The 11,123-nt window shown below is 35.9% G+C and overlaps 1 non-coding gene across 1 annotated transcript; it reads right to left on the bottom strand.

Annotated features, from left to right (window-relative positions):
- Positions 1–7,129: 7,129 nt before the first annotated feature.
- On the bottom strand, positions 7,130–7,236 carry LOC137764522 (U6 spliceosomal RNA). The gene has a single exon (XR_011074023.1). It is a non-coding gene; the product is annotated as a U6 spliceosomal RNA (small nuclear RNA).
- Between the last annotated feature and the right edge of the window lie 3,887 nt (positions 7,237–11,123).

The raw sequence follows: 11,123 nt of genomic DNA, 5'->3' as shown, positions 1-11,123 counted from the left end.
ATATGTATATATGTGTGTATATATATGTATATATGTGTGTGTGTATATATATATATATAAACATATATGTATGATTTTTGTCAAAAAAGTGTAAAACATAATCAAATATCTACAAGGTTTTATTTTTTTGGGGGGGTGGGTGGAGGGAGTATGAATACTTCAGATAAGCTATGTGCTAAAACCAAACCATTCTTCATTAAACCAACATTTTGTTTTTAGAATCTACTGAATTCCAAGACTTTTATTGTATGCAGTGGGCAGTCCAATCATCAATAACAATTTTATCAAAATTATCAATTTAATTCTATTTTCATTCCACTAAATACTTAGTTTATGTGTCTGGGGAATTTCTTACCCATCTCTCTATGTTCCTGGTAGAATATAAGTTCTGGAAATTCACCATTTGAATTAAGATTCTGGCCCTGCATATCCCACCTGTGTGGCCTGAGGTAAGATATTTGAATTTCCTGTGGCTTAGATTCCTCTTCCATAAAGAGGAGAGAAATATCAGAGAACCTACCCATAGATTGGATTAGGCATATCGAATGAGTTACTACATGCAACAGAAAAACAAAAATAAAACTTAGCATGTAACAACTTAAAATAGCATGTAGTATATAATATGCCCCAAAATATTATTGTAGTAGATACTTACTAAATATATGGTGGATAACATGAAGTTGACAAGGAATATAGATAATAAAAACCTAGAAGATAAGCCATATATAGAAAAAGTCTAATGAAAGGTAAAAAAAAATTGGTATCCTTTTGGAGATGTGAATTGTATTATTAGGATTCAAAGTTGAGGTATATTACTGACACACTTTTAAAAAAATTGTTGTTCATTCAAAAAATTTGTCAAATATGTAATAGAGAACAGATATGGTGCTAGGTGCTAAAAATAAAGTGGGAACAAAATGTGGTTCATGTCCTGACCTTATGGTGTTTTCAGTGGAGAGGATACACATTGAATAAATATTTGCATTTATGGAATATTAAGATGATAAAGTTTGATGTCTTATAGGAGCACATAAAAAATAAATCCAATATAATCTGTGTGGAACATAGGGAGGACATTGTGAAGGAAGTAATTTTTTGGCTGAAAACCTAAAAAGTAAATAGATATTGAGTGCTGCAGGAGGTGGAACTGAGAAGTGGTGAAAGAAAAGAAACACATTTATTAAAATGAGAAAGATTAGCAAAAAAATAACCTGACCCAAGTTCAAAACTCTTTCCATGCTACTTCGCAGAATATCCAGTACTGAATTTATTTTCCACTTTGAAATCTCCTTTTATAACCACTGTACCTTATGCATTCTCCTGGGTTATGATTACATGGGCTCTTCCAGAGTGTGCTTTGAGGATCTTCCACACCACTGTGTCAGAAGATTATCATGAATAACTAATGTAGTAAAATTGTATACAATGATAACAACCTAAATATCTACATCAGACTCTAAAACCTTATTTTGATACACATTGTCTCACTTAAATTTCACAGTTACTAGTGGCTTCCATGTAAATTTTCTCATTTAAAAAAAAAGGAAAATAAAGCTGATTGGCTTGTGCAAAGTTACACAGCTAATGTTGCTAGAAATCATGTGACCAAACTAGATCCTGAAGATGATGCAGTACAGAGACCCAGTTTCTGTGTACTGATCAGGGCTCAATCTGCAGAGCAAATATAAGGGAGAGCTATTCATTCAATAAATACCTAATAGATACCCAGCAAGCACCAGGCATTGGTTTAGGGGTTGAGGATAAATCACAGACTAATACAAGCTACAGTCCTGTCTTTGTGCAGCTAACCTTCTAGATGGGAAAGGCAGAAAATAAACAAAATAACGAGCAAAATATGTAACATGTTATTCTGGACTCAGAATAAAAATAAAGTAGGTATGGAGGATAAAGAATACCAATGTGCTATTTTTGAATGGTTAGAGAAATCCTCACTAGAATGACAACATTTGATTAAAGACCTGTAGAAGAAGGACAGGGGTGCCCTGAGATCTCAGAGAAGGGCTTTCCAAGTAAAGGCAATTATAGTAAAAGGCCCCTGGCCAAAGATGCCTGGGCCTGGTGTGTATGCAGAACAAGGAGGTCAGAGTGCCTGGAGTAGAAGAAACAAGGGAGAGAATGGGGAGAAAGCTAACAAGAAGCCAGAATTTATAAGGCTTCATAGTCCATTGTAAGAATTGGGGGTATTAGATTGAGTGAGAAGGGCAGTCACTGCAGGGTTTAGAACAAAAGAAAGACAGTATCTGGTTTACATCATAAGATCACCTAGGCTGTTGTGTTGGGATGAGACTCTGTTGATAAAGACAAATGTAGAAAAGTCAGTTAGGAACGACTGAAATAATCAGCTATAGGGGATGTGGCCAATCACGAGGAGGTGATGAGACTGGATCAAATTCTGGATATCTTTTTAAGGTTAAGGTGACAGTACTTGATTTAGGACTAGATATGGGCTGTGAAAGGAAGAGAGGCATCAACGAATGCCACACATTTAAAAGGTAATAAGTTGTATATAATCCTCATTAATTTTCCTGTAACCCTGTGGGTATGTACTGCTGGGTTTGTTGCTGTTATTGCGGTTTATCTGTTTATGAGTTGTTTTTCATGAGTGGATTGAGAAAGTAGAATAGAAAGAGTCAGAAGGGTGAGGGAATTAGTTGGAATTTGGGATAAGTTCAAAGAAACTTTAGGAACTGTATTCATAGCAGGCCTGCAGTAAAAATATCATTACAGAAGGCAAAGCTCCATTGCTTGCTTTGCTTTTTAACCTAGAAAATAGTTACTGTTACATGGGCAGAAATTGGGAAAAAATGGTAGAATTGGGTTATATTTTCTGTGGAATTTGGTTTATCGTAACCACGTCAACAAAGATTGTCTCCACACAGCATCCTTTAAGAGATAACAACAGCTTGGCTATCCAAAACACTTGTTTGAAATGCTATTTGTTTTCAGTAGTATTTTACCTGGAATGAAAAATCAAGCATCGTGTTTAAACATCAGAAGTCATGCTTATCAGTATACAATTTTTTCAAACTTGGAAGTCCAGTCGCTTTGAGAGCAAATACCTTGAGGTGGATACTTGGAAAGTGTATTTAAGGAGTAGCAGGGCAGATATTAATGCTGAACAATGACAAGTATGACACAGGTGCTAGTCTTCACACTGAGGGGTGACTGCACATGTTATTTCACAATGGCTGCCTCAGTAGATGAGCTGACATAACAACCCACTGCCAGTGCCATAAACAATTGCCAATTTCATTTTACAGGAGTCGCATCGGTGAGTTGAACCAGAAAAAGTGATGAGAATAGGTGAAACTGAATATGTTATGGCTCATTCAGAGCTGGCTTATTAGTCCACGGGCACTAGGACAGATTCAACATTGGAGAGACCAGGTTCAAACCCTAAGCCTGCCATTTAGTAGCTGCATGACCCTGAGCAGAAAGCTGAGATAGTTTACTCACTTTAAAAAGGAGGAAATTAATGTAGACTTATACTAGAGACTCATACGACTCAAATGAGACAAGGCATGTGTAAAAATGGTTTAAAGCATCATATAAATATTTCATGTTATTATTGAAAGGCTTTCCCTTTGAAAGATGGAAAGGTAGAGAGTAAGAATGCCTTAGCAATTATTGAATACTCTCTGTGGTTTCAGGAATTCCCCACATACAATAACAATGGCATATCTATCTATCTATCTATCTATCTATCTATCTATCTATCTATCTATCTATCTATCTATCTATCCATACATCCAAGAACTCTGTTGTGCATCTTGTCCAATGTCATTGTGTATGTTAGAGTCAAGATCCAAACTTAGGCCGATCTTTGTGTCCAAGCCTGCATAATTCCTGTTATACCAAGTCATTGCCTGGTCATTTTACATGCAGCAACACTGTGTCAGAAATGGAAGAAATAATAGAAATCATCTAATGGAATTGTTTTCAAATATTTCGTTGCAAAGTCTTACTGGGAAGCTCAATATTTTCTAGAAATAGAGCTGACCTTGATAAAGCAGATGTGGGAACTCCAAAGTTGCTTCTCCTCCACTGAGCCCTCTTCTACCTCTCTGGGGATGGTAGGTACTTTAGGGTCTGAAAAACATTAATATAGTCCATTCCCCTCAGTTTAATGATTGAAAACAGAGTTTCAGGGAGTTTAAATGATTTACCTAAGAACAAAAAAATTTTTAATGGCAAAAAAAAGAACAAGGAGCCCAGTTCTGTGCAATTTTGTAACATATACTCCCATTTACTTCCTACATTGTTCCTACAATATTAACATCTGAAGGGTCTCCTATCTCCCACTCAAATTCTGAACCAGCTAAGAGATATATAAAGAAGTTTATCCTATGGAGATAAAAATATAACTCATATAATTGATGGAGAGCACAGCTCACTGTGTGATAACAAAAGGCTGCTCCCCAGGACCAGGGCTCACCTTGTCACAGGTAGCACTGCTTCCTCCACATGGAAGGAGCCTTTACCAATAAACTTAACCACTGGGGACAAAAATGGGCCAGAATACAAGCTTCTTGGAGGCCAGACTAAAACTGAATGGGTAGTAGGTTGAGCTCTGCCTACCTAGTTTCTACCCCCTAAATTTCTAGATCACTATCTTCCATGGGAGTGAGGGGTCAGTAAGAGTCCAGTGCTACCTTAATATGAGACCCTTGTTATAAAATGAAACATCGGGAGGATGGGTTTAGTGACTCCACCTAATGGTATAAGGGGCACAGGTCTGGTGAGATCACACATCATAACATATGGTTTTATTTTGTTTACACTTCTGGTTTTAATTTTTGATTTGTGTATTATTCTATGAAGAATTAACATTCTCATGAACATATCTCAATGTTTGAGTACATATCAAATTTATAAATGTTATATATTTCCTTGTGGCTTTGTTATTTATAGATGAACTTATTTCTGAAACTGAATGTTACTGTAGTGAGATGTTATGTGAGGCAAAACCAAAAGGGGATAAATCTTGAAACATCATTTTCCCCTATCACCCTGAAAGAGCAGAGTAGGAGTAATTTCATATCTTTAAAACAGGACATATCCCAAAATCACAGTGGAAGTTGAAGTCTTAGAATCAGTGAGACTTTGCAGGACTTATGAGAATTAAATAAAGAAGCTGTGAATAGACAGTAATTGATGAAAGAAGCTTGGTGGTAAAGAGGGGCTTGAAACACATACCCTCCAGATAATAATATTTACCTAAGTAAAATTCCAATACATCTTGAATCTATGATTAAAAGAGGATTACTAGATATTTAATTTGAAATAAATATTCAATTTAATTCAAAAACAAGTTTAGCACTTGGGAGCATCAATTTCAAGAGCAACCATTGAAAAGTCAATGTACTCTGGAGGTTACAAAAACCATCTTTCTATGTATATAATTATAATATATGGTTTCAAGAGCTAAGAGTTCAAAATTACTATAAAATTAATATAAATCCTAGCTTCAATCCCCCAAAAGAGAAAATTGCATATACCTTCCCATTATTCTCCACTTTTCTTTGAATCTCAGATCTAATTTCTATCACTGGGATGTAGATCACTCTGGTGAAAGTCCTGCCTCCACTGATGTTGCTATTGTCACTAAATTCAAGTCATCTTCTGATTCTCAGCTTAAATATCACCTCTGCAAGGAGCTCTCCCATGATCTTCAAATGATAATGAGTTCCCCCAGTTGTGTCTCTCATACTACTCTAAGATTCCTCCTGTCCCTTTTTATAACAGCCCCACTCTTGCTCATTTGGTCAATCAAAAATGTTTATTGAGCATATATTACATGTCAGGCATGTTTCTAGTCTCTGAATATACAATGGTGAGGAAGACAGGCTAGATTCCTGCTCTTATGGAGTACACATTCCATGCCATCAGGAATCTTAATGGCTTTTCTTTTTTTTCCTACTGATGTTTGCTAAACATCTATAATAGCTGTTGATATATGTATGTGCTCAATAAATATTTATTGAATACATGAGTGAATAAATAAATGGGAATTATGGGGAATAAATAAACATATAAGATATTGATTAATGTTTTGTAGAGAACTCATACTGGGTGAAAAAATTGATAGCGGATGACTTATCCTAGATTAGTTGTTCATGGAAGACTTCTCTGAGGTTTTAACATTGAAGTTGAGATATGCCTGGTAGAAAGAAATCAGTTTTACATGATTTACATGGTCAGAAATGACCATGCTTTGAAAAGTTCAAGCAGTGGGGAGAGACCTAGAGTTTGAGAAACCTCAGAGGGAGAGAATGAGAGTGAGGGAGAGGTGATGAGAAAGAGGGCTGGGGGAAAGAGGGGAAGAAGGAATGAAAAAGAGAGAGAGGCAGGGAGAGGAAAAAAGAGGAGAGGAGAGGAGAGCTGGCAAGGTGAACCAAGGCAACAAGCATGAGAGATGAAGCCATTTGGAAGTGTATCGTCCAGCCATAACTATCACCATGTGCATCAGAGATGAACCATCCAAATTCTTTTCCCACAAAATTGAGAGTAAAGGTAAAATGGCTGTTCAAGTCCCTGTGTCCTAGAGTTGTATCACAGCAACAAATAATTGAAATGTGTCTTTCACAGTCACTGTAGCATCCACAAAATTCAATTACCAGCTCACACTAGGTGAGAAAAAAAAAAAAAAAAAGGAGGAATCACATCACTAGCTACTTCTTAGACTCGAGTTTTTATTTATTTATTTATTTTATTGGAGTATAGTTGTTTTACAATATTGTGTTAGTTTATACTGTACAGCAAAGTGAATTAGCTCTATGTATACATATATCCCCTCTTTTGTGGATGTCTTTCTCATTTAGGTCACCAGAGAGCACTGACTAGAGTTTCCTGAGCTACGCAGTAGGTTCTCATTAGTTATCTATTTTATACATAGTATCAATAGTGTATATATGTCAATTCCAATCTCCCAATTCATCCCACCACCCCCTTTCCCCCTTGGTATCCATATGTTTGTTCTCTATGTCTGTGTCTCTATTTCTGCTTTGTAAATAAGATCATCTATACCAATTTTTTCAGATTCCATATACATGCGTTAATATACAATATTTGTTTTTATCTTTGTGACTTACTTCACTCGTATGACAGTACAAATATGGAACGCTTCACAAATTTGCATGTCATCCTTGCACAGGGGCCATGTTAATCTTCTCTGTATTGTTCCAATTTTAGTGTATGTGTTGCCAAAGGGAGTACGACTCTGAGTTTTAGTGTCTTTACATGTGGACTAAGGATGCTATATAATTTTCAGAATGTTTAAGAGAAGTAAATCAGGTAATACATGTAATATGTTTAATACTGTGCTTGCACACTGTAGTTACAGAAGTAGTAGAAATATGTTGTTCATTTCATTCACTGTTTATTCCCAGTGACTAAAGCATCACCTATTAGACAGAGTCCTCATTCGTATTTTTTTAATGAATGAGAAAATGAATACATAAAGCAACCTATTAGACACTGTTTAGGTGATTAGGATCATAAAGAATAACAGCTCACTATTTTATAGCGGCTATAGATATGCTCTCTGTTCTAATACAATAATATAAGTGCTATTGTCATGGTCTGTGCAAGGGTTTATAAGAGCCAAGAAAGGAGCATCAGATTTTGCCTGGAGAGAGAAAGTCAGGAAATATTTTACTAATGTAAGGACTTCTGTTAGCTCTGAGTCTTAGAGCATGCCAAATTGATCATTACGAAAACATGAAGTCAATTCATTCCTAACAGAGAAATTTTGTCTTTAAAAAAGAAGACCAAACTGAGACTAATATAGGACATATAAAGACACTTCAGATTGGACTTCTGAGGGACTTATATCAGGCATAGGATATAGGTGGGAGAATGACATGGTAGTCAGATAAGCAGAAATCAGATGATGAAGGGCTGAGCATGCCATCACAATGCATTTGCCCTTCATTGTATAGGGAATAGAGAGACAGTTACATATTCTATTCAGAAATCTGGCAGTCTTAGACTCTCATTTTACGAAAGTTACTCTAGATCATTGTGAAGAATGGATTGGAAAGCTTGCGATGGAGGCATCTAAGATGCTGGTGCTGTTACCTCTCCTATTACCGAGGAGAGAAATAATGCCGACGTGAACTAAAGCAGTGGCATATGATTAGTGAGTAAAGGAAAATTATGGAGAAATTGAATAGGGATAATTTATTGGATCTGGTTGACTGATTATATATGGAAGTTGAGGAAAACAGTGCAGTCAAGATTGATTCATTTAGATTTTTGTAACTGAGAACAAGATGATACAGTCAACAAAAATTTTCAGTACAATTTTGGATACTGTAGCAATTGAATATGGCCTTTCATAATAGTTCATAACAAATAACCTCAAAATCCCAGTGACTAATGAAACAAACTTTTTCTTTTTTCTCATATGACTACATGTCTGCAAGGGATGAGCTGTAGGGCGTGGGTGGAGCTCAGATCTGTTCCATATGTCATTCACTGTCTTTAGACCAGAGGCTAACTGGAGCACATATGTCTCATGGAAAGTCCAGAAGCCAGGAAAATAATCAGAAACATGCAGGGCCTCTTAAAGTGTAGGTACATATCCCACATACTGCCAATCCCATCCACATGCCATCAGTGAAAGTAAGTAAAATGGCCAAGTCCAACATCAACAGGACAGCAACACACATTCTGTCACACCAGGAAGTACTACATAGTCATATGACAAAGGACATGGATACACAATTCGAATATAGGGAATCAAGTGAGGAATTGGGAACAATGACCCAATGACCATGATAGTCATGTCAGTGCATCAGGTAAGTATATCCATGAATAGAGCTGAAAAGAGAAACATTAGAAATGTCCACACTGAGTATCTTTCTTGCCACAAAGCTTCTTTACCCTTACTTCATGGTACTTTGAAATCATTGCTTCATGGGGCTTTCTATACTAAGTTAGTTATTTTTTAAATCACATTTGCCTAATTTTTGTACTACTCCATGTAAAGAAACATGCCATAATAAAAATCAAGCCAACCTTCTCCAATAACAACAAGAGACGAACAATGGCACTTGTAGATGAATGTTGGTACTCATAGTCTCAAAGATTATTCCCCAAGAATGACCTATTCCTTGGTAAATAAATACCACTTAGGCATCAAGGTGCTGCTGTCTTCTTAAGGCCCAAATTTGGACTCATAACTGTTCTCTTACTAACTGCAAACTTGACCAGTACTATGAGGAAGAAGGAAGACAAGGCTTTGCTAAGGGTTCAGGAATGAAAAAAGGTAAATAGTTCAAGATAGTATCAAGATAAGTTTAACTCCTCTTCACTTCATGATCCAGACAGGGACTCTTTTACCTGACTCATATACCATGCTCTACATCTCTATAACTACCTTTGCTGGTGGTTATACAGGAGTACTTGAGATTCTGCCAAAACCAGTTGAAATTCATATCCAAGAGAAGGGAACCCAGAAGTTCTTGGTCAAACCATTGTGGTAGGAAGAATTAGGATTCCCCAAAGATGTTTGTTTCCTAATCCCTAGATCCTCTGAATATGTTGGGTTACAAGGCAATGGACAATTAAGTTGCAAATGCAATTAATTTTACTAATCTTTACTTACTTAAAGATCAAGATATTATCCTGTATTATCTAGGTGGGCTCAAGGTAATCACAAGAAGATTCTTTAAAGTAGAAAAGAGAGGCAGAAGAAGAAGTCAGAGTCAGAGAGAGATTTTAATATACTGTGTTGTTGGCTTTGAAGTTGGAGGAAGTGGCCACAAAGTAAGAAAGGCAGCCATCTCTAGATTGGAAAAAGCAAGGACCAGATATCCCTTAAAACTTTCAGGAGAAATGCAGCCCTGCTGACACCTTGATTTTAGATTTAGTATATTTCTGACATTGTACTTCTAGAACAGTTAAGATAATCAATTTCTGTTTTTTTAGGCCACAAAATTTGTGGTAATTTGTTACAACAACAATAGAAAGTGAATGAAGTCCCATATCTTTTGCTGATGATTGATACCAGAAATACCAAGCCCCTTTAAAGAAAGAGCTCTTCAACAGGGGATTAAATTTATCCGATGGATAACCATACCAAAATGCAGTAAGATCACTGTCTTCCCATAAAAGACAAAGCCAGCAAACTAATATGATTTTCCCGCTTTAAACCAATTTACCATCTATTCTTCAAGAATAGCTTCAAAAATCCTGACATTCTGAGGCAAAACAACAAAAATGATACCAATTTATTGACTATGTCTTGGAAATATGGTTTTCTTCCCCTTCAGTAGGGAGAGAGGATCTACTGGGGGGAAAATTCGATTTTCTTCAAATAAGTCACAAATTTGATTTACCCTTTGGGATTGTAAACTACCCATAGGTAATAAATAAATAAATAAATAAATAAATAAATAAATAAATAAATACCTCTTTGTATCCATCACAGTCCCAGGTTTATGCTTTATGCATAATAAAAATATTTATGCCTTGCTACCTCAATACCATAACATTCTTATCTCATTCAGTTGTCAGTGAGCTCAGATTAATGGCCATTTCATTTCTGACTCTCTAGAGTCTAACAAACATGCCTGGCATATAATTCCCACTGCATCATCGTTGGATTCATTAATTAACCTTAAGTGCTTGTTGAATTGATCCATAACACTTCATAATTTATAAACAGGTCTGAGGATGAGATTTTTGCAGGCCAGATCCTTTTTAGAGATAGTTCAGGCATAATGGGCAAGCCTAGGATAAGTTAGTAATATTAACATATTCACCATGTTAAATTGCTGGGACAATAAAAGCTAATTACTAAAGGGAGAAAAATATCTGTAGGCACAGTTTTAAGAGCAGAATGATTTCTCCTAAAATGTATTAAAATTGTTTGGCAATAACAGTGTACATTGAGCATTTGATTATTTTTAACTGTTTTCATTTTTGTTCACTTTCTCTGTGCAGTAGTCTTAAATAAGCTTCCACCAATATTTTTTTTCCTTTCTTTAGATCTATGAAATGTGAAATTAATCAATATGCTCAGAGGACTAATTAGCTACAATATCTTCAGGACATTCAAAACTAAAAATAGTGCAGTTAAAAAAGTGAATATGCTA

The sequence above is a fragment of the Eschrichtius robustus genome, chromosome 4 (assembly GCF_028021215.1).
Source record: "Eschrichtius robustus isolate mEscRob2 chromosome 4, mEscRob2.pri, whole genome shotgun sequence".
Lineage (NCBI taxonomy): Eukaryota > Metazoa > Chordata > Mammalia > Artiodactyla > Eschrichtiidae > Eschrichtius > Eschrichtius robustus.
This window is presented reverse-complemented; position numbering and strand designations above follow the sequence as displayed.